This window comes from Choloepus didactylus, chromosome 6 (genome assembly GCF_015220235.1).
Source record: "Choloepus didactylus isolate mChoDid1 chromosome 6, mChoDid1.pri, whole genome shotgun sequence".
Taxonomy (NCBI): domain Eukaryota; kingdom Metazoa; phylum Chordata; class Mammalia; order Pilosa; family Megalonychidae; genus Choloepus; species Choloepus didactylus.
Genome location: NC_051312.1, coordinates 136,627,448 through 136,649,825, shown reverse-complemented (window position 1 = coordinate 136,649,825; position 22,378 = coordinate 136,627,448). Strand labels below are relative to the sequence as shown.

The following is a 22,378-nucleotide window of genomic DNA, read 5'->3' as shown; positions in this document are numbered from 1 at the left end:
AAATTACAAAAATCCTAGAAAATGTCCCTTACATCCAAGGACAAGAGATTGGATAAGTAAATTGTGATATATTCATAAAAGGAAATATTGCACCACAATGAAATTAATGAATGATAGTTACATATGTCAACATGAATGATTCAAAAACAATGTTGAATGGGGAAAAAACTGAACACAACAATATGTACAGTACAATTCCATTTATACAAAACTGTAAAACAAGGAAAATTAACCATCTTATTGACTTGGGAATTACATACACATGTAGTAAAAATTGTAAAGGACAGCCAAAGAATAATAAACACAAAATTTGGACTAGTGGCACCCTTGGAGGGTGGGGACAGGTGACGTGTGATCACATCATATAATTCATCAGCAAGACCTGCAGACCCTACCTCCAAAATACCCCAATTTTACCCCAATTCTTGCCATCCCCATTACTTGACTCTAGTTCAAGCCACCACCAATACCCTCCTCCCCAGTCTCTCTTGGCTGTACAATTCATTCTCCACTAAGTAGCAGAGTGATCACTTCAAATTTTAAATCAAATCATGACCTTTACGTTCTCCAATGGATTCCCTTCACAGTTAGAATAAAATCTGAACTCTTTATCATAGATTCATATAATCCCATTTCCTCCCAACCCTATTCCCAGTTCACTATGCTTCAGCCACTGTGGCTTTTTACTTTTCAAACCTGCTAAACTCATTCCCTACTCCCACCCTCAGGACCTTTGCATGTGCAGTTTATCTGTCCTGGCTCACAGTCTGGATGGCTTCATCTCAGCATGTGAGTCTCAGTATAAATGTCACTGCCGCAGAGTCTGCCTCGGACCACCTAGTCAAAAATAGCACCACTACCACTGTCACTCACTCACTATCAGTTTACCATCCTTCATTTTCTTCATGGCATTTATCACAATTCGTGAGTTTAGTGTTTGTTTAAAGTCCCTTTCCACTAGAACATAAACCCCCAAAAAGCAGGGATTTTAATTCAGTGTTATATATAACAGTGGCTGGCACGTGGCAATAAATAGATATTGGGTGAATGAAACAGCAAATTTCACTTTGAGTCAACAAGAAGTAATAGCCTCTGACAGTGAAATGAAAATCAGGGACACCAATAAGGAACATGGCAAAATAAGAAAAAAGAGAAATTTTACCAGAAAAGCATTAATCTAAGCACAATTTTAGTCTAAACATTCCTTTTCTCAACATTACTAGTTATGTATCACAATCCTAAGGACCATTAGTGAATTATTAACGAAAGTTTCACAGAGCCACATGATCCTGAGTTTTGGAAATGTGTCTGTTAACATTTCCTGCTTTTAGAAGATTCAGACTATAGGTTCAATCAGGCCTGAATTCAGCTTTGACTCTTCCGGGTAATTTGAGCAAGTTACTTATCTTTCTATGCCTTTGCTTCATCATCTACAGAATGGAGCTAGTAACAGCTATTTCATTATATATGGTTATTGTGAAGAGTAAGTGAAATAAAATTTTTAAAATTTAGGTGTCTGGCATGCAGTAAGTGCTCAAGAAATTGTAGTTATCATTATTGTAATGAAAGCTGAGAGTAGGAAAGTCCAGATAAATGGGGGAGCTGATATGAGTCAAATAACAACCAAACAGCCTCCACCCCTAACAAAGGTGCGCTATTTACAAGGTACCAGGAACATAGGTGAGAACTAAATACTTTTCCCTCCAAGAAGATGACAATTGTACATTAAAGTAATACACAAAAAAGAACAAAGCACTTTGAGGATACCAAAGACAGACTATCATAAAACTCAGTCTTAAAAGAGATGAGCAGGGATTCACTAGATGAAAAGGGTGCAGGAAAGCACGTGTAAAGGCACAAATAAGTGAAAGAACATGGCATGCAAGAAAAAGGGAGAAACACAGTGTGGCTGGTATGGAGGGTTTGGGGTGGAGGACTGGAAGATAAGGACAAATGGTAGGTTGAGGCAAAAAGGTAAGGATCTAAGGTATGTAAAAGTTTGGACTTTATTCTTTAGGCAATGGAGAAACGAAGGGACAAAAGTTTAACGTTCTAATTTGACACCAATCCTAAAGAAGGAAATGACACCTTTATGACTTTAAATACCATTTAAGTCCATTTTGCCTGAAATGGAAAATTTTAAGCCTTAATTCTTGAAACCATATGAGCAATCGTTTATTAACAATGACTGACACGGCCCTTATTCTCATAACTCTGTTTTTCATTACTCTGATAAACACGGTTATCACATTAACCATCCTCATGACAACAGATAAAATCTATTGAGACTTTACCATATGCTATTTACTGTGATGTTGTACATGCATCATTTTGTTCAATTCTTACATTTGCAGATCAGAAAACTGAAGTTAAGAGAGGTTATGACCAAATGGCAAGTGAGGGCCAGAGCCAGAATCCGAATCTAGGCTGCCTGACTTCAAAGCCCTGGAATTAAACCGAACTGAACTGATATTGTTCAGTTCATTTACACCATTCAAAATTTATTTGCATGTTCTTAATGTAATTTAAAGCATCATACTGTGTCAGTGATTCTCAAATTTTACCCTACAGAAGATTGCCTGGGCAGCTTCTTTAAAATGCATGTTCCTAGGCTCCATCAGAGATTTTGAATCATTAGGCCTAGGATGGGATTCAGGAATCTGTACTTTCAACCATAAATACATTCTGTTCTGATGCACTTGGTCCATGAACTACACTGATAAACCCTGTGCTAGGTGTCCTAGAGACTTGAGGATATTTGAGCCTTCTGTCCTCTAGGATTTTACAATCTAAAAGGGGTAAAAAACAAAGTACACAAAAAATACAAGGCAATATAGGAAAAGTAGTGCAAACAATACAAACAAGAAAGACATCAGGAAAAGGGGTCATCTGAAACGAAATGAGGATTTCATGAAGAAAGGGAACACCTTCCCAGCTGAGACCTGCAGGGCTAATGTGACATACAAAGGAAGGTAGGAAGAACAGACAACTTGGTGGGAACCCAGGATCTGCATTTAGGAACTGAATAATAGTGTCAGGATTGTCCTGATTGTCAAGCTCAACAATCTGGGCTTCATTTAATGTTGGTACTGGGAAGCAGCTAATGGTTTTTGAGGCGGGAAATGACATGATCACAGCAAAATTCTTTGGAAGAATACCTGATGAAGCTAGGCAAGACCAAGAAGAAATGGAGTAACAGACAATGTTCATAGTTTGGTTACAGTTACAATTTGGCTGTTACCATTCTAAGCCCAAAGAAATAAAAGTCAGAACAGGGTAGTAAAAAAAGGAAAAAAGAGAAACGGTAAATCTTAATGATGAACAGCATGTAGCACAAAGGAAGCAATCAAAGCTAAGAGATTTTCTCACCCTTTAAGCCCAAATTTTATAGCTATTAGTTTCATGTTAAAGAAATGTTTTTTTATATAGCTGCCTAGGCCCAAAATAGATAAAGTCCTTGTTTATTTAAAAGACAGATCTGTAAACAAGCCTCTGGGTAGCCAAAATACATGTCACAACTTTCTATATTAACCAACAAATAAATAAATATCACATATACATATGATATAGGTGTATATGTATATATGTGCACACATGGATAATACATAAAATGAAAGAACATTATTCAGAACTACATTATTTTACACAAAACCTTATTAAATGTATTTGATTTCCAAACCTACAGAAGTCTGGAAGGAAAAATTAGAAGGGGAAAAGAGCCTGCTATAGGTAGACATATGTAAGGGTCTGAGGTTCAAGAGAAGAAATGAAAACTATTTAAAAAAGCACACACAATCACTCAGGGTAAGTTCTCCACAACTGTTTATTGACAGGTACACATGATTCCCAGAAAAATGAAATCAATGAGAACATTCCTTAATTTCCCAAACAACTGCCACAAAAAGAAATCCTCTTAAACACTTTGAAACAAAATATTGTAAAACAAATACCATTTACCTGATTAAAATATGGCTGTACATGCCAACATAGCCTCTCTCATCAGAAACCAAGATACAGACAATAATTAGTCAAAGGCAAAAAAGATGTATTTTAAACACAAAAAGTTTGAAGACAGGATGCTTTCATAAGGTGCTTCATCAATAATGTGGCCCCACTGATTGACGTTTAATTTGAGCACTTCTTTCCTGACAGCTGCACCTTTGAATTCCATATTCCAAATAATATGAACTCATCCTCAACAAAGATTAACACTATTAAACTGGTCTTAAATACATACCCTATAAATATATCTATTGAAAGTAAGTAACATCATTCGATATTCTGGTAGCAATAGGCTTTGTGACAACTTCTAAAAGTACTTTAAACATAGTAACATACAAAGCCACTTTGTTCATCAACACTCATTAATGTTTATCATAATACTATTCATCTAAGGGCTTCACTTATTTGTAAACCGATGAAAACCTCATTTCTTGGATGGAATTAAGATGTTTAGGATTAAGTATAAGATATATACTAAAGCCATTAACTTTATACTTTTAATTATGTAGCAAAAACTAAACTATGTAATAATTACTAGAGTAAGAATAGTTTGGGTTTCAGCTTGAGCTTTTTCAAATAGCAGAAAAGCAAATCTGTCCACCTTTACAACACTGGGACATTAAAATAAAATCATCCTTATTAATCCGCAGTGATAAATCAACTATATGGAACTAGGCCTCAGGCCTCATGTATTTCTCAGACGCAGCAAAGCTGGAGAAAATTAAAACACATGCACACTTATTTTAAAAATTTCATCAAATGATCAGGCAAAATTAAGATATTAAAGACTAAAATTATGGTACTCTAGAAAACATAGGTCTAATATGCTACATATTATAGATGTCTAAATAATTTCATCAGTCAGTTGCATCTGATTGTCCCTCTCTCCCCACCAAAAAATGCCTTAGAATCATCCTTGCTTTCTAGAAGCTTACAACATAGAGATACTGACTGAGGCTAGTGAAATGTGCCTTTGAAACAGTGTCAAGTTATGACCCATAAATCAATTTAGTAGATTTCAGTCAACATTTCTTTTTTAATGGAAGAGAATGGAATAAAATAGAAAATATCAGAATGCACCACGGATAATAAGGGTAAATAATGTTTTGTGAAACTTTTCATCCATATGTAGGTAAGTACCAGATAATGATGTAAAACGTACCACTCACTGTGGGGCATGATTAAAATTTGAAAGTTATTACCCTAGAGATCTAGGTCTTAATGCTGAATGCTTTCAATAGTCCTCCGCACCCACACATAATCTCTTTGCTCCAGATGGATCCCTGGAAACCAACTTAAGAGCTCCATGGTAGGATAAAGAGAACTGGGACATGACCCTGTTCAAGAATGAAAGAACTGCTAGCTTCCCCCAAACAGCTCCGGCTAGTGCCTACAAGCTCCCTGTAGCCTAGCAACCTTCAGAGTAGAGCTCCTCCTTCCTTCACCGACTGTAAACAATTTAACTCTTCCAACCAACTTTCCTTAACTACAACTTTTACAATCAGTGTCCCAATACAAAACAGTTGGTTAAATTTCCTTCTCTCTTCAATTCCAAGAACTTCTTCCTAAAGGATCTAGAACACCTGACTCCCCATTCTCAACAGAGAAGCTCCACACATATCCTTACACTCCCCCCTCAAAGGTCCCAGGACACAGTACACTCTGTCCAGCCCCCATCATATTCCAATCCCCTCATTTTCAGCATCGCCCAACTTGGGACACATCTATTCTCCCCAAAGCCCTTGTTTTAAACTAGGGCATCCTTTTTACCGCCTTTTTATCAGGCCCTGGAAGGAACAGGCCTAATGTCCCAGGAGCATGGGAATGCCCTCCAGCCCCTGCTCCTTTCCCCACCAAACCTCCCTGGGGACATGTCCTCTATTTCTGTGATTCAGACGTTCAGAGGCAAGTTTCCCATTTCCCCATCAGTCCCAGACACGTATCCATCTCCTACCAGCCATGGGGCTTCCTCCCATCCCCCACGCCCCCGGAGCACAGTGAGAAGCCTTGACTCTCCCAGGAGCTCAGGCAGGCTCCCCCACGACCCCTCCTCTAACCCTGGGACCAGCCTCCGTCTTTCAGCCCAGGGACGTCCCCGCTTGGCCCCAGTCCCAGAACAAGTCCGGGCCCAGCCCCTTCCTCCCACTAGTCCTAGGACAGGTGTCCCAGGCCTCCAACCGACACGGCGCCCAAGCAAGAGCTACCCTCCTCGCCTCGGCTCCAGAGGGGACCGCCTCGGGCCTCGAGACCCTGGCAGAGCCGGCAGGGCCCGGGCTCCACTCACCCCTCAGCCCGGGAGGCGGGGGAGCTGCTGCAGCCGCTCCTCTCCTCCCCCCTCCCGGCCGCCGCCGCCGCCGCCGCCGCCGCCGCTCTGTCTCCGCGGCCTGCTACTGGCCGGCCCCGGACCGGCTCCAGTTCACCTAGTCCCCAACTCTGGCCGCTGGAGCCCAGTGTCCTGCATTGACCCGGAAGCAGCTTCCTCGGCCCAACAACATCACGTGACCCTGTCGCACGTGACACGTCGACTGCGTGGATGGGAAGGGGCGGCGGAGGAGCCGGTCCTCGCGACCAAGCTGGGGTTGCCACGGCGACCGAGATGCCTGTACTGGGCTGGTCTTCACCAGGAACACACCTCTTCTGCTCCATCTCTTGCCCATCCAGATGAGGGGCTGCAGGTGCAATGGGGAACACGTTGACCCATGAGAGTGAAATAGAGCTGGTTGCAGCAGAGACTGGGTCAGTCGAGAGGCCTTACAGAAAGGAGCATTGGGCTGAACCTTTCCAGACGCATGGAATCTTGTCCTGGCTCAGTCACTAATTTGCTCTATGACCCTGAACAAGTCACCTCCTGTCTCTGGCTTCAGTATCCTCATTCATAAAATCAGGAAACTATACTAGGTGAACTCTAGGCTGTAATCTAAGACTCCATGATGCTTTTGCCTGGGGATGTAGTACCACTCTGGCCTTTATCCTGTGTCCCCTTCCCGAGGTCTGTGGCATCATGAGGTTTCAATGCTCTGCCATTGATTGGGCTTCCATTTATTGGACCCCTTCTAGCATTAACCATGTGTTACTTTGAATTCTTACAATCTTCTCCAAATAGTTGTTTTATAGAATTGAAAACTGAAGTTCAGAGAGGTTAAGGGAATTGCCTAAGACCACTCAAACAGTAAAAGCAACCAGGCTTAGATTTGAATCCCCGTCAGTCTGGAAGTTCATGCATCCACATTATGCCATGCTCTTGCCCCAGCTCCATGCACATTGTATTTGACTGGTGGGCTGAGATTGTTTATATACTACTTTGTCCATTTCTTTTTCAGGAACGCAGATGGAATAGAGATCGTGCTGGCTGATCTTAAAGAGAATTCAGCCTCGTTTGGATATGTCAGCTAAAATGCTAGGAGTTGAAGAGGTCTGTGTGCACAAGGTGTGTGTGCTTTCATGTGGTATGTTTCAGGGAGGGGTTGAGGAGGTTGTGGTGTGCATTTTCATGTGTATGTATTGGTTCCTAGAAAATTAATTAGAGGGAACCCAATGGCCGTTTACCACCATTGGTTCCTGGAAACTTGTTTTTGTCATTTTGTTTGGTTTGTTTTACCCCATAGGTAGGGCTAAGAGGGGTTAGAGAAAAAAGCCAGAAGGAGTTGGTTAAGGAAGTGCTCTGAGAATAAAGGGAGGGTGAGCTCAGCAGTGTCACTTAGGATGCTGGGGTAGGGTTATCCTCCCCCTCCCACAGTGAACAGAGCACCTTTCAGGCACCTTAAAGATTAGTGGCTTGGGGAGCACTGGGAACATCAACAGGACCACCCTCACAAGGAAGACCCTGTGAGGAAGTAGGCATGGAGGAAGAAGAATGCTCTGGATGCTTCACAGATACTTTGTTGACAGATTTACTTACTCAGATGTCGTTGGGGCTGCCCCAAAATACTTAGGAGGTTAAAGGATTCTAAATGCTCAGTGAGCAACCAGGAGAAAAAGCAAGATATGTAAGTCATTACTGTTAACAAATAGAATATACAATGTATAAAAATACATATATAAGTATTGTATGTGACTGGGTGTGATTGGTTATTTACTTTTTTGTTTATTGGAAATGTTGAATTACTTTTATGTCTTTTGTTGCAGATTCTTTTATACAGCAGATTCCTAAAGATAAGATCAGTATTTCCACCCTTCTCCCATCTATCCCCCCAAAACAGCCAAGATTATCTTTCTAAAACTCATATCTGTTTGTGTTATTCCCTGGAGCTCAGAGCCCTTCTAAGAGTCACGGTGGCTCTCAGGATAAAGTCCACAGTTAACATGCTTTACAAGTCTGGGCCCTGTTTACTTCTCCAGCCTTCACCTCTAACCTCTGTCTTCTCTTACTCTATACCTGCCCTGTCCAATATAGTAGCCACTAGCCACATATGGCTATTTAAATTTTAAATTAAACTCAATTAAAGATTCAGTTGCTCAGTCACATGACACTAGCCATATTTGAAGTGCTCAATAGAAAGTGTCACTATAAGTGACAGTAGTCACTAGTGGCTAGTGTAACCAGGTTTAGATTTGAATCCCATATTGGACAGCACAGATATAGGATATTTTCATCATCACAGAAAGTTGTATTGGACAGTGCTGCTTTATACTTTCTTTTTTTTTTTTTTCACTATGATATCTTCTATGGGAATTTCCTTCTCCTGAGCCCCTTACTTAAAACATCCTTCCATCTCCATGAAACTAAAAATTAATACATAATTGCTTATTTTATTGTTGTCTACCTTGATGAAGGCAGAGAGCAGGTCTATCCTGTTCACCATTGTTCCCCATTTCTCAAGGATTATCGTACAGAGGAGAGAGTGGAAGTTGAACTAAAGTGAGAGTAATAGAAAGGCAAATTTCTGGCCGTGTTATTAGAAGTTGCTGATAATTTGATTATTTTGACCTAGAAACAGCAATTTAATATGGTTCAACCTAATGACAAAGAAGCACTTTGGAAGAATTGGAGCTACTTCAATCAGTTCTAATGAGTTCCCTTTCTTTGGAATAGGTTAGGCAAAGGCATAATCTGTTAGAATAATGTATAAGTAATTCCGAAATGAGCTGGATTGGTCCACCAGTCCAATTCTAAGAGTCTAAATCTGTATTCTTCCAATCGAGTCTTTAGTTCAGGGTTGAGTATGCCATAATGACGATCATAGTGACTATCTGAGGTTTTGCTATGTGGCAGACACTGCTCAAGATATTTCACATAGGTTATCTCCTTTAATCCTCACTATGACCTTATGAAGCAAGTTTGTTACCATCGGATTTACAAGTCAGACTCAGTTTAGGTAATACTCTGAGTAACACAGAATAAGTAAATGGCAGAGACAGAATTCATACCTAGGTCAGTCTGTCACCAGAATGAGTTTATAATAACCCTGTTATATTGGAATATAATTCATTCGTGAGGTTTCAGTCAGATATTTGCCTGCACTTTTAATTCAACAAATATTTGTATTATAACAGATGCATATCTTGCGTTTAGCTAGACCATTTGGGGAAAAACAAGGATGAATGAAGTATGACCCCTACAATGTAGTTGGAAAAATAATGCATATATACAAATCACCATGATATGGAGCAATTAAAGGAATGTTATTTTCAAAAGAGAATCAGGGATCATCTTCTTCGCTGAAGACTTCTCCGACATACGCAAAAGGATAAGGCAGAATTGTGTAAGAATTCAATGTAGGCAACATCAGTACATAGACGGGAATCCAAGGGAACAGAAAAGCAGCTGGCTCATTTGAAAGAATAATGACTGATTTGGAAATGAAGAGTTTGCAATACTAGTCCTGTTTTTCCCACTAACCAGCTGTGCACCATAAGTCATTCGATGTCTTTCTGCCTTAGAGCTTTATCTACCAAATGACCTGGATTGGATGAACTACCATGACAAACCACCTGAAATCATGTATAAAAAACTATGTATATGTACATATGTGTTTCTTTCCCAAGGGAAATGCCATAGATTCCATCAGATTCACGAAGAGATAACAACTCAAAAAAGGATACAAACATTTAGGCTACTTGGGCCCTTTAAATTCTGCATTTCTGAGATTCTGTATTTTATTTTTATCAACATTATTGACATATTTGTCAGGAAGTAGACTGTCATACCAAGCTAAGTGACTAAGCAAAGGTCAGAGATTTTTGATTTCAAACTGGAAAGTCATAATTATAATTTATTTAGAAAGTATCAGAATTTCTTTACTGAGCAAAATATGGTTTTAAAATAGCAACTCTTAATTTGCTTTCTGCAATTTGGATATATCCTAAAAGATATTTTTATTCAGTGTAACACTAAGGTAGTTATTTGTTTTTTCTTGGAGTCCATATGATACTTAAAGCATTTGTGGCTTGATGGGCTTTCATCAATTTTGAAAAAGCTCTCCAATTATATTTTAAAATATTGCTTCTGACCCTTTTATTCTTTCCCTCTGAGACTTCAGGTAAATTTATGTGAGATTTTCTTGATGTGTCCTCTCTCTTTTACACTCTCTTATGAATTTTCTGTGTGTCTCTCCATGATCCATTATGAATATTTTCTTGTAACCTGTCTTCCATTTCATTAACTCTCCCTTCAACTGTGTAATCTGCTATACAATCCATCCATCAAGTTTTAATTTTGATTATGATATTTTTCAGTTTTACAACTTCTCTATGGTACTTTTTAAAAAATCATGCTAAATATATCTTTATTACAGTATCTTTTATGCAGGTAAACCTATTGACTGGAATTATACAGCATTCAAAATTATAAGAGAACTGAAGTATCTTCTTAGGGCATAAATGATTTTATTATTAATGTCATTTACAAGTACTCCATTTGCACCAAACGTATTCCACATATCCCCTGGTAACCTATAATCTTCCTTCTGCTCTGCAAATTTGATATTTCTAGACATCTCTTGTAAGTGACATCATACTATATTTGTCCTTATGTGTCTTGCTTATTTCACTGAGCCTTAATGTTTTCAAGCTTTTTCCATGTTGGCAGCATATCTCAGAACTGCATTCTTTCTTTTGGCTGAATAATATTCCATTGTTTATTCATTCATTTGCTTATGGACCCTTGGGTTGCTTCCACAAAGGCCATTGTGACTAATGCTGTTGTGAACATTGGTGTACAAGTGTCTTTCTTTAATCCCTACTTTCTGTTCTTTGGGGAATATACACAAGAGTGGATGCCAGGTCATTTAACTTTTTGAGGAACTGTCATATTGCTTTGCATGGTGCTGCACCATTTTACATTCCCGCTAACAATGCACTGGCATTCCAATTTCTCCACATCCTCCCCAACACTTGTTATTTTCCATTTTATTTATAATAGTCATCCTTGTGGGTGAGAAATGATATCTCATCGTGGTTTTGATTCACAGTTCCCTGATGGTTAATGATGTTGAGCATCTTTTCATATACTTATTGGCCATTTGTAGATCTTCTTTGGAAAAATGTCTGTTCAAATTCTTTGCCAATGTTTATTTGGGTTGTTTGTCTCTTTGTTGTTGCATTGGAAGTTCCTTAAATATTCTGAATATTAAGCCCTTATTCAATATATGATTTGCAACTATTCTCTCCCGTTCTGTAGGTTGTCTTTTCACTTTCTTGATGATGTCCTTTGATGCAAAAAAGTTTTTTATTTTGATGAAGTCAAGTTTATCTACTGTTTCTTTTGTTGCTCATGCTTTGGGAGTCATTTCTAAGAGTCCATTAAACCCAGGTCATGGAGATTTTCTCCTATGTTATCTTCTAAGAGTTTTATGGTTTTAGCTTTTATATTTAGGCCCTTGATCCATTTCGAGTTAATTTTTGTTTATTTGTTAGGTAGAGTCTAATTCATTCTTTTGCACGTGGTTCTTTTATATAAGAAATACAATTTCTTATTCTCTGCCAAAATTTTCAATCTTTTCTCCTATCTTTTTAACAATTTTAAGCATAATTTTAAAGTCTGAGTCTCATAATTTATTTTTTGGAGTCCTGTAGGTTTGGTTCAATTGTATATTGCTTCTCCTGGTTTTATTTCTTGTTTTCTTGTCTTTTCAAGTGCCTGGTTAATTTTGCTTATAGAACAGATATTGTAAGTTAAAAATTGTAGTAATTTGAGGCCTAAGATGATGACAGTATTTCTCCAGACAGAATTTTTATTTGCTTTGGGCGGGCAACTGGGAGCATCAATAATCTCTGAAACTTTAATCCAGTTCCAGTGGTTATTTGAACCTGGGCTTCAAAATCTTTGTGAGCCAATTTACCCCAAATCACTCTTTCTTTGCCCTTCAGAGATTCAAACAAAACTTGGTGGTTTATCAAGGCTTCCCTTGTCAGGCCTTGGACAAGTTTAAGATTCCAGTTTTTGTCTTCTTAGTCCCATGAGGCTGTCAAAAGCTTTAATCAGTTTATAAGCATCTCAATTAGATCTTCCTGAATCAGCAGACCCTACCAGAGGTAAAATGGCTCCAAATGCGTCTCTGGGTTTCTATATTCCCCTGAATCTTGGCCCTTATCATTGCCTTAATAATTATCTGATACCCAAAGGCAGATTTTAAAAAAATATTTTTTTTTTTTTTTTTTTTTTTTTTTGGCTTTTCTAGTTGTATTTAAAGGGAGGCTTAGTTGAAGTTATCTAGTTCACCATGCTAAAAATGGAAGCTGTCAGCTCATTGCTGTTGCTACTTCTTTTTTTGGTATTCTTATGAATCCCTGACCCCACTCAAAAAATGCGGTGATAATGGATATGGGTAACTTGAGGGAATTTCAGTGAACATTTTGAGCTTAGTAATAATAGCTAGCATATATTGGCTATTAGTAAAGCAAATACTGTTCTAAGCTTTTCATGTGCCTACTCATTTAGCTTCTAAAGATAAATTTTATATGAACTCAAGGCATTTTTCTTCAACAAGGATCAACTATTTAAAAGAGGAATCTCTCTAAAAATAATGTATTTCTAGTTCTGTAGTTTGCTGTTAATATTTAGCCACTAGCTTATGACTTGGCCATCTAGTTGGTCAATAAATATTTGTTGAATAAATAAATTATTGAAAAATATTGGGACATAATTGAACTAATGATTGTATTATTGGGTTAAAGAACCATTTGTAGGCCCAACTGAAGACACATTTTTAGAGAGATTCCCCTTTTAAATAGTTGATCCTCGTTGAAGAAAAATGCCTTGAGTTCATACAAAATTTATCTTTAGAAGCTAAATGAGTAGGGGAAGCATCTATTTGAGTGTTCTTAGGCATGTTTTAAATGATGGCTCACAATAATGCACTACAATTAAAAATACCGTACCCAATGTTGATCCAAAAGATTTAGCCAACTGTTTAAATACTGGGAAGATAATATTTTCCAATATAAAATTTTTCTTTTATTTGTTATTTCATAGATTTGTTAGAATTTTATAGTTACTTTTCCTCTAAAAATCTTCAAGTTACAAAGGTATATGACTCCTTTAAACTTGGCTCTTCTCACACAGAGTCGTAAATGAGGGAAGCAAGATAGACTACAGAATGGGAAAAGGAAATGAGGGGAAAAAAGGGTCAGGAGGGACTTTGGAAGAGCAAGTAGTAATATGCCATACATTGAGAAGTTATATAGAAACAGATAATTACCTCAGTGGTGATAGACTTGCTTTTCAGTAAATTAAAGAACTTGCTTTATTTAATGGCCTGGTTTACTGATTCTGTGGTAGTTTTAAAACATGTCCACAAATTCTTTGACACTCTTTCCATTGAGTGGTGGGGTCTATGTCCTCTCCTCTGGATCCTGGATGGGCCTTTTTGATTGCCTCTATCAGTGAAATAAAATGCTATGTAATCGTGTCTTGTTCTCTTGGGCCATTTGTGTTTAGAACCCAGTCACCATGCTGTTAGGAAGCCTCTGTAACCACATGGAGAAATCATGTGTAGGTGTTCTGGCCAGCAGCCATTGCTAACAACACTATCTAAGGTCTCAGGCAACAGCTGATACCAGCAACCAGACATGTGAATAAATGAGCCCCCAGGATTGAGTTACCACACCTTTGAGTGCTTCCAGCCAAAGCCCCGGACATTATGGAGCAGAGACAAGCCAGTTCACTGTGTTCTTTCTGCATTCCTAACTCTCTGAATCCATGAGCATAATAAAATGGTTGCTTATGCCACTAAGTTTGGGGTAGTTCATTGCTCAGCAACAGATAACTAGAATCCACTCATAGCAAAGACTGGAATCTGGGCACAACTTGGTTTTCCTGGCTCATCTTCTGTTGTTGCTCCCACCTCTTCCCCTGCTGAGCTCCTCCATTCTTCCACTCTACCCCAGTCTGCTCTCCCTGACATTAGCATCTCATGGACATTGACCTTTCCCGAGCCTTTGCTGGTGCTATTCCCTCTTCCTGGGCTTCACCATGAGGTGAAACCTGGGTTTGACTCCCATTTGGACCACTTGGTACCTGAGTAATCAATTTCTCTCATCCTTGCCAGAAAATAGGGATAAAAATAGAACCTATTCATAGATCAGATGGCTAAAGTATATAAAGAACTTAGTGCTTGGCGCTATAGTAAACACTCAGTAAATGTTAGCTATTATCATAGGTTCTTTCTATTCTCTTAAGTGAGTTTTTATTGAAAGTCAAGGCTTAAATGAAACCTTTTGTCTTTTAAGTCTGAGCTCATATGTTAATTCGTTTTGAAGACATTTCCACCTACCAGACAAAATTAAATTGCTCCTTCCATTATGTTTCCAAGTACTTTATTCATTCTTCTACACCTTCAGACTGTACATTCCACAAGGAAAAGGTTTAAGGCAAAGACCTTAGAGAAGTAAAGAATGTCTTTACTTTTGTGTTCATATATGTATACATATGTGTGTATACATATATTTGATATGTATATCAAATACCATAATGGAGAAAGAGAAATGAAGAATTTGTTATAGGGCTATTGCAGGATAAGACAAGAATTTACAGAACTTGGGTCTCTGCACAAATGCTCTCTCCACTCACGAGGATTATACATTTTTTTTTTAATCTTCGTTGAGGATATATAAGTGATCTGTGGAAGTCATGTAAGGGGAGATGTATATTGTTCCTTAGTTCTTTATTGTCCACTGTGTCCCAGGCACTGTAGTACGCCTTATACAATTTAGACTCCATGATCCATCGTTATACGCACTCTTTTGCAAATATCCCCCATAGTAGTGGCTCTCTCTTTTCTCTGTCCTTCTTGCATAGCAAACCCAGGAAGAAACTAACTGTGCCAGTATCAGAGGAACTGACTACTGCTGGAGAAAATCACATAACTGAGCTGATCAGAGAGGCTTTAAATTCATCTCTCATGACAAATGGGCACTCAGTACTGCCCACCCATCTTACTGAGTTTTTCTGGTTACCCACTCCCCAAGACGACTTTCTCTCTACCTAGACCTCCAACCTTGTCCTCCTTCCTGCTGAGTTGATGCTCTTACACTTCGTTGCAAAATTAGAAACCATCAGTGTGAACTTAATTATTTTCCTACACCTTCCCTAAAAGCCAACCTGCACTTGCCCCCATTTCTCCTTCTGCCAAAATGGAGGACATGCCCCTCCACCTCTCAGAGGCATTTCCTCGATTTGTGTTCTGAATTTATTCAGCTCGCACCAATTCAGGGTCCTCCTTTCTTTGGTTTCCCCCTCCTTCTCATGCATCACCAATCTCTTCCTCTCTATTGGATCATTCCCATCACAACATCAATATGCTCTGGGAGTTCCCATCTTTAAAGAATCTGTCCTCAACTTCACATTCTGTATACTTTCCCCTGTTACTCTATTTCTCTACTCCCTTCTCAGCAAAATTTCTTAAAAACAGTTGCTAGACCTGTAGTCATTGCTTCTTCACTCACCGTTCACTCCTGGGTTTACTCCAATCTGGATTCTGTCCCCCCCACTCTCTACCGAAACCCTTCTTGTGAGAGTCACCACTTCTCTGTTTTCATTTTACATCTGCACGTAGCCCCTCCCTTCATTTTGGCTTGTGGGACCTCACTTGCTTTTGGTTTTGTTCCCTTCACACTGGCTGCTCCTTCTTAGTCTCCTTGGCTGGCTCATCTTCCTCTACCGTATCTCCAAATGTTAAGAGTCTCTCTAGGTTCCGTTCTAAACCTTCTTCTCTCCTGTCTCTATGCTTTCCATAGGTCATGTCATCTATTGCTCTGTCTTCATGCTGATGACTTCTAAATCATAGCCAAGGTATCACTGAGCCCCCAGACTAGCGTATCCAACTGCCTTCTTACTTATTTCCACTTGCATAATCCTTTAACATCTCAGTTGTAACATGCCCTAATAGAACTCTGCATCTCCTCCCTCCATTTCCTCCCAACTAGTTTTCCCATCCAATAAATAACACCACTTTTCACACCAATTGCTAAAGCCAGTAACCTGGAATTCACTCTTGCCTCTACCAAATGATGTCTACCTCAAAAATATATTTATTGTTGCAAACATTTGGCTCAGATAGACACATTGTAAATATTTACTAAGGAAAAAAATGAATAGATGTTTGCTCACTTGAGAAACACTGGACCAGGTTGCTGGGAGTCATATGATATGAGAACTTGGTGTCCCTGTTGCCAGTAGGGCACCAGAACACAAATTAAAGCATACTAAAAATAAGAGGGGAAAAGATTTTTCCAGCTTCCGGGATGAGGAGGGAACTTAGCACAGGGTACAGAAGAGTTGAGGTGCCTAGATCTTTTTGAGTGACTACATTGTGGTGTACAGGGAGGAATACTTACATGGGATAGTGGTAAAACCCCTCTAGGCCAGGCCTTGGAAAATTTCCCCAGCTTTTTTCAAAAAAGAGTATGTAAACTCAGAGAGTAAGGCCACATTTGGGGGAGCCTATTAAAGGGGCTGTGGCATCTTAATAAGAGTGGCGGCGCTGGAGCAGGCAGGGCCGGTCAGAGGTGGTGTGACTGGCAGTAGTGAAGCAGAAGGGAAGTTTTATAAGTCCCTGAGCATGCATTAGCTGGGGCCCCTGCAGGGAAGAGAAAATCCAGTAGCTTTCCAAAGTGGCGCTCAGAGTGCTCAACCTTCAAAGCCACGTTTCCCAAGCCTAGTGTTCCCCAGACACTAAACACACACAGGAACACACACACACAGTTCTTGTGAAAAATGCCTGGGAAAAGCAGCATCCTCTAACTCTTGGAAAGTCACTATTCATATTTGCATTATAAATGCTTCAAGAAGTTCTGCAGTAGAGAAAACTGTTCTAACTGTATGGCAGGCAGCGTGTTCCAATCGTATCTGGCCTCTGATCCCTTTGCCATGGAATACCCTTTAACACGCCACCAAGCCCGAGTGTTTCCATTTGCTAATGCTGCTGTTATGCAAAATACCAGAAATGGATTGGCTTTTATAAAGGGGGTTTATTTGGTTAAAAATTTACAGTCTGAAGGCCATGAAAATGTCCAAATTAAGGCATCAACACAAGTATGCTTTCACCGAAGAAAGGCCAATGGGGTCTGGAAAACCTCTGTTAGCTGGGAAGGCACGTGGCTGGTGTCTGCTGATCCCAGGTTATGTTCCAGCTCCTCTTTCAGCTCCTGTAAGTTCTTCAAAATGTTGCTCTTGGGGCAGTTTGTCCTCTCTTGGCTTCTCTGGAGCAAAGTGTCAGCAAAAGTCTGCTTTCAGTGGCTATCTCCAAACTGTTTCTTGGCTACAGCAGTGAGCTCCTTCTGTCTGTGCTCTTTTAGTACTCCAGTGATTTAATCAAGCCCCATGCTGAATGGGCGGGGCCACACCTCCATGGAAATAATCTAGTCAAAGGTATTACCCACAGGTGGGTGGGTCACATCTCGATGGAAACAACCTAATCCAAAGATTCCAATCTAATCAACGCTAATATGTCTGACCCCACAAGATTGCATTAAAGAACATGGCATTTTGGGGGACATAATACATCCAAACCAGCACACCTAGTGTTCCACAAAACACAGTTAAAGAATCACAGCCATGGATTGCAGGCTCTTTGGGTGCTGGAGAGTTATTCCCAAGGACCTGCAAATCCCTATGTGATCCAAACACTGAATAAACAATAGTTCCTAAACACATATATGTTCTTTCTAAAAATATATGTCAATACCTATAATTTGAAAAGTACTAATTCTTATCTTCTTCACCAAAAGGGGGATGCAAGATGGGGCAAAGTAAGGTTTCAGTGGCTGAGAGATTTCAGGTGGAGTCGAGAGGTCACTCTGGTGGACATTCTTATGCACTGTGTGGATGACACCTTTCAGGTTTTAATGTATTGGAGTGGCTAGAGGTAGATACCTGAAACTATCGAACTCCAACCCAGTGGTCTGGGCTCTTGAAGATGATTGTATGACAGTGTAGCTTACAAGGGGTGACAGTGTGATTGTGAAGACCTTGTGGATTGCACTCCCTTTCTCCAGTGTATGCATGGATGAGTGGAGAAATGGGGACAAAAACTAAGTGAAAAATATGGTGGGATGGGGGGGGTATGATTTGGGTGTTCTTTTTACTTTTATTTTTTATTCTTGTTCTCATTGTTTCTGATGTAAGGAAAATGGTCAGAGATGGATTGGGTTGATGAGTGCATGGCTGTGTGATGGTACTGTGAACAGTTGATTGTACACCAAGGATGACTGTATGGTATGTGAATATATTTCAATAAAACTGAATTTAATTTAAAAAAAGTACCAATTCTTAATCACTTGATGCTAAATGTGATCACTAAACAGGGATCCTGTTATGTGGGAGCATTAAGAATACTTTTCCATTAAAAAGTGGTCCTTATAAGAAAAAAATCTTGGGGATCAACCATCCTTAAATTGATTTTGACTCCAGAAATAATCATGGCTGACATTTTGGGGGGCTTAATATGCTCAGGTTCTGTGCTCAGTACTTTCTACCAATTGTTTCGTTTGGTGCTTACAACAACTCTATGCAATAGGTACTCGTATTTTCATTCCCATTTTGTAGATGAGCAAACTGAGGCTTAGATTAAGTGCAGCAATTTGCTTAAAGTCACACAACATAAAGTGGCAGAATTGAGACTTGAGCCCCGGAACCTAACCACAGAGCCTGTGACCCACCTTTACCAGGGCAGTGTGTCCTGAAGGGAATAAGGCATAAGCCACATTTGATCTTTTCTCAAGGAAAAATGGAGATTTCTTTGTCCTTTTTTTATGGCAGTGAATTCTGTTCCTACAAGTTCCTGAGAAACTTCTCCATAGACTTCTTCTCCACAAGACCAGACTCTCCGCTTTTCTTCATTCATTATGCAATGAAAAAAAGAAAAAGAAAGTCAGTTTAGTATTTTGAGGAAAACAAAGGTGTGACAGGAGGGAACTTTCCTCCCTTTTTTTTTAGGCTAAAAATGTATCACTCTTTCCTCATGAAATCACACCCACCTTCACAGCATCTCACCAGGATTTGGCCCCAGAAGAACTGAAAAAAGCAGACTCAGACAGAATTACCAAGAGAGTTATAAAGCGAAACATTTCTGGGGAAGGGGGCATCAGTGTGCCTTTCCTAAAAAGAGGGAAGTATGTATGATTTAGAATCAAGACCCACCACCTCATTGTTGGTAATAATGCTGAATTAAGTTCCCTCCTCTTAGTAGGGACAAGGTATGTGATTTGAGTGAGTTAAGACCTACTTTTGAACCCATGGCAAGACTTAATATTTAATTTTTTTTCCTTTAAACAGATAAACCAGAGCGCAAAAGGAAGGCAGAAAGTATAAGGGTGGTCCTTCATGTGTAAGGATAACAGTGATTGCAGAAGTACGTTTCCTTGACTCTCTGTCTCATAAATTATCTGCTGAGAGCTACTAAATATCTCAGATTGGCATTGCATTTTGTCTTTCTTTCATCTAACAGAATAGATTTTTGATTACACATTAACAGAACCACCCTATCCCCTAGGATCCCACTGGGAATACAGAACATAAAATTGCTTTCCTGAACTATTTTTCTATTAGCAAGTTATTTTCCAGATTTTTCCTAGCATGTCCCAAGTAGCACTTAACTCCTGTGGTACAACAGTATATTATAAATTATGTGCTTGGAACAACCCTTATTTAGAGTCTAGAGAGGAGTTAACAGTTTGATTGCCTTTTTAAGAGCTGCAGTTAAACATGCATATGTTGAGGGTTCTTTGGGCCAAAAAAAGCTTCAAATTGGTCACTCAATGCTAATCTATTCTCAGACCACCCAGAGTGACAAAACTTTGCACACTTCTTTTATAAATCAGTATGAAGCACTTTATCTTATAGATTTAGGTTGTGTATATATATGTGTAGGTATGTGTGTATATAAACACGTTTTTCCAGTTAAAATTAGGATGAAAAGAGGAGGAAAAATGAGGGCAGGAATAAAGATCACTCTAGAGTAAGGCTCTAAAAATGCACACTGTGATGACATACGCATTTTATAGATGGATCTCAAATTTAGCTTCCCAGATATTGATTCAAAAAAGGAATGGACCTTGTCATTTCACAGCATCCTTAGGATAAAAACAATTGCGCAAGGGATTTTTAGCTATTTTTGGTACCAAGATCAGTTAGGGTTTTTCCTCTAGAGGCCTTGTGAAATGGATACGGTATGATGTAGTGAGTGTCATACTCAAAAACATTCTTTACAATAGAGTCAGTGAGTTTCATTGGACTGTTTCTCATAAAGACCCTCCATATCAGCTAATAGCATCTCCCCAAAGGATAATTCCATAAGAACAATTTTGCAGATTGGTGTTGCTTGTGTCTTTCTTTCAGCAGTTTACGTAATCAGCTCTCTGCTGATCAATAATATGCAAACAATAAGGTACATTGAAACCACAGAACATTATATTAATAAAATAGGCTGGCTAGTTATCATCTGAATGGAAGAAGTTACATTTTGCCACTCAATGCTTTAGTGACTTACATTTACTGATGGATCAGCTGGAAAGTTCCCTTTTCCTTTCCCAACAGCATCATTAATATTAGAAGGAGGATGTAGCTAAGAGCAGTAGTAGCAGCCTAGAGTATGAACTCATAAGAAGAATCAATTCCTACCATATTGTGGGGGTAGGGGAGGCCTTATTTACCAAGCCCTGTACATACGCACTTAACGTGTTATTTCCGTAATCTTCTCTGTCATCCGCTAATCAACACTGAAAAGACATTCTATTTTACAAAAAAGAAAATCGGAGATTATAACCACTAAGTAAATTGTCCAACTTTACCAGCTCATAAGTGGTAGAGCCAGGATTTGACTCCAGTTCTGACTTTCTATCATACCAGACCACCTGTGAGGGTAGGATTTACGTTTCTACTACTTAATTAGGAGTTTTTCCCCCTGATTTCTTGCAATCCTATTCTATTTTGTGTGGCTTCTTCCAAGTGGCATCTAGGATTAAAAATCATTTGGAAAAAAAAATCACTTTGTTCATTTTTTTTAGTAGATTTAATACTCAAAAGCAAAAAAAAACAAACACCTTGATTCTTTCACTCTCTGGTAGCAACAGTGCAATGTGAGTTCTTGAATAACCTGGTCCAGATTTTTGTTGACTAACAGTCTCATTAAAAACCATGGATCTCACTAAAAACCTTTAACTAGATTATTGTTCCTTTTATGCATTTGTGAGAGGGAGTTGCTTTTTGGTTTTGTTTTCCTGCTTGCATCTGTTCCAGTTCATCAGCACGCACCAGATCCAGCATAAGTACAAGTGTGCACCACATAGTACAGATGCACCGAAGCCATGAGACCTGCAGGAAGAGCTACCTTGCTGGCGTGAGATCAACAGTTCATCCCTCTAAAATACCTACTGTACCGGTTTGTTTATATTATGTCCTCCAGAAAAAGCCATATTCTTAAATGCAATCTTGTGGGGGGCAGACATATTGGTGTTGATTAAGTTGGAACTTTTGGATTAGGTTGTGTCCATGGAGATGTGACCCACCGAACTTTAGGTGATAACTGATAAGATAATTTCCATGGAGGTGTGGCCCTGCCCATTCAGCATGGGCCTTGATTAGTTGACTAGAGCACTATATAAGCTCAGACAGAAGGAGCGAGCTTGCTACAGCCAAGAGGGACACTTTGAAGAACGCACAGGAGCTGAGAGAGGAGCTGCAGATGAGACACAGTTTGAAGACTGCTGTTGAAAGCTGTTGCAGACATTTTGGAGAAAGCCATTTTGAAACACAACCTGGGAGCAAGCAGACGTCAGCCACTTGCCTTCCCAGCTAACACAGGTTTTCTGGACACCATTGGCCATCCTCTAGGGAAGGTACCCGATTGTTGATGCGTTACTGTGGACACTTCATGGCCTTAAGACTGTAACTATGTAACCAAATAAACCCCCTTTTATAAAAACCAATCCATTTATGGTG

At 39.3% G+C, this 22,378-nt stretch overlaps 1 protein-coding gene across 2 annotated transcripts in view; it reads right to left on the bottom strand.

Moving 5' to 3' along the window:
• Positions 1-6,444, bottom strand: part of LOC119538628 (tubulin-specific chaperone cofactor E-like protein) — a 161,290-nt gene extending 154,846 nt beyond the window's left edge. Inside the window, exon 1 of one of the 2 annotated variants that reach the window (XM_037841754.1) lies at positions 6,287-6,444. The gene's annotated coding sequence lies outside the window, so the exon portion shown is untranslated. The remainder of the gene's footprint in view (positions 1-6,286) is intronic. The other variant, XM_037841752.1, reaches the window with a different exon arrangement.
• Positions 6,445-22,378: the final 15,934 nt, after the last annotated feature.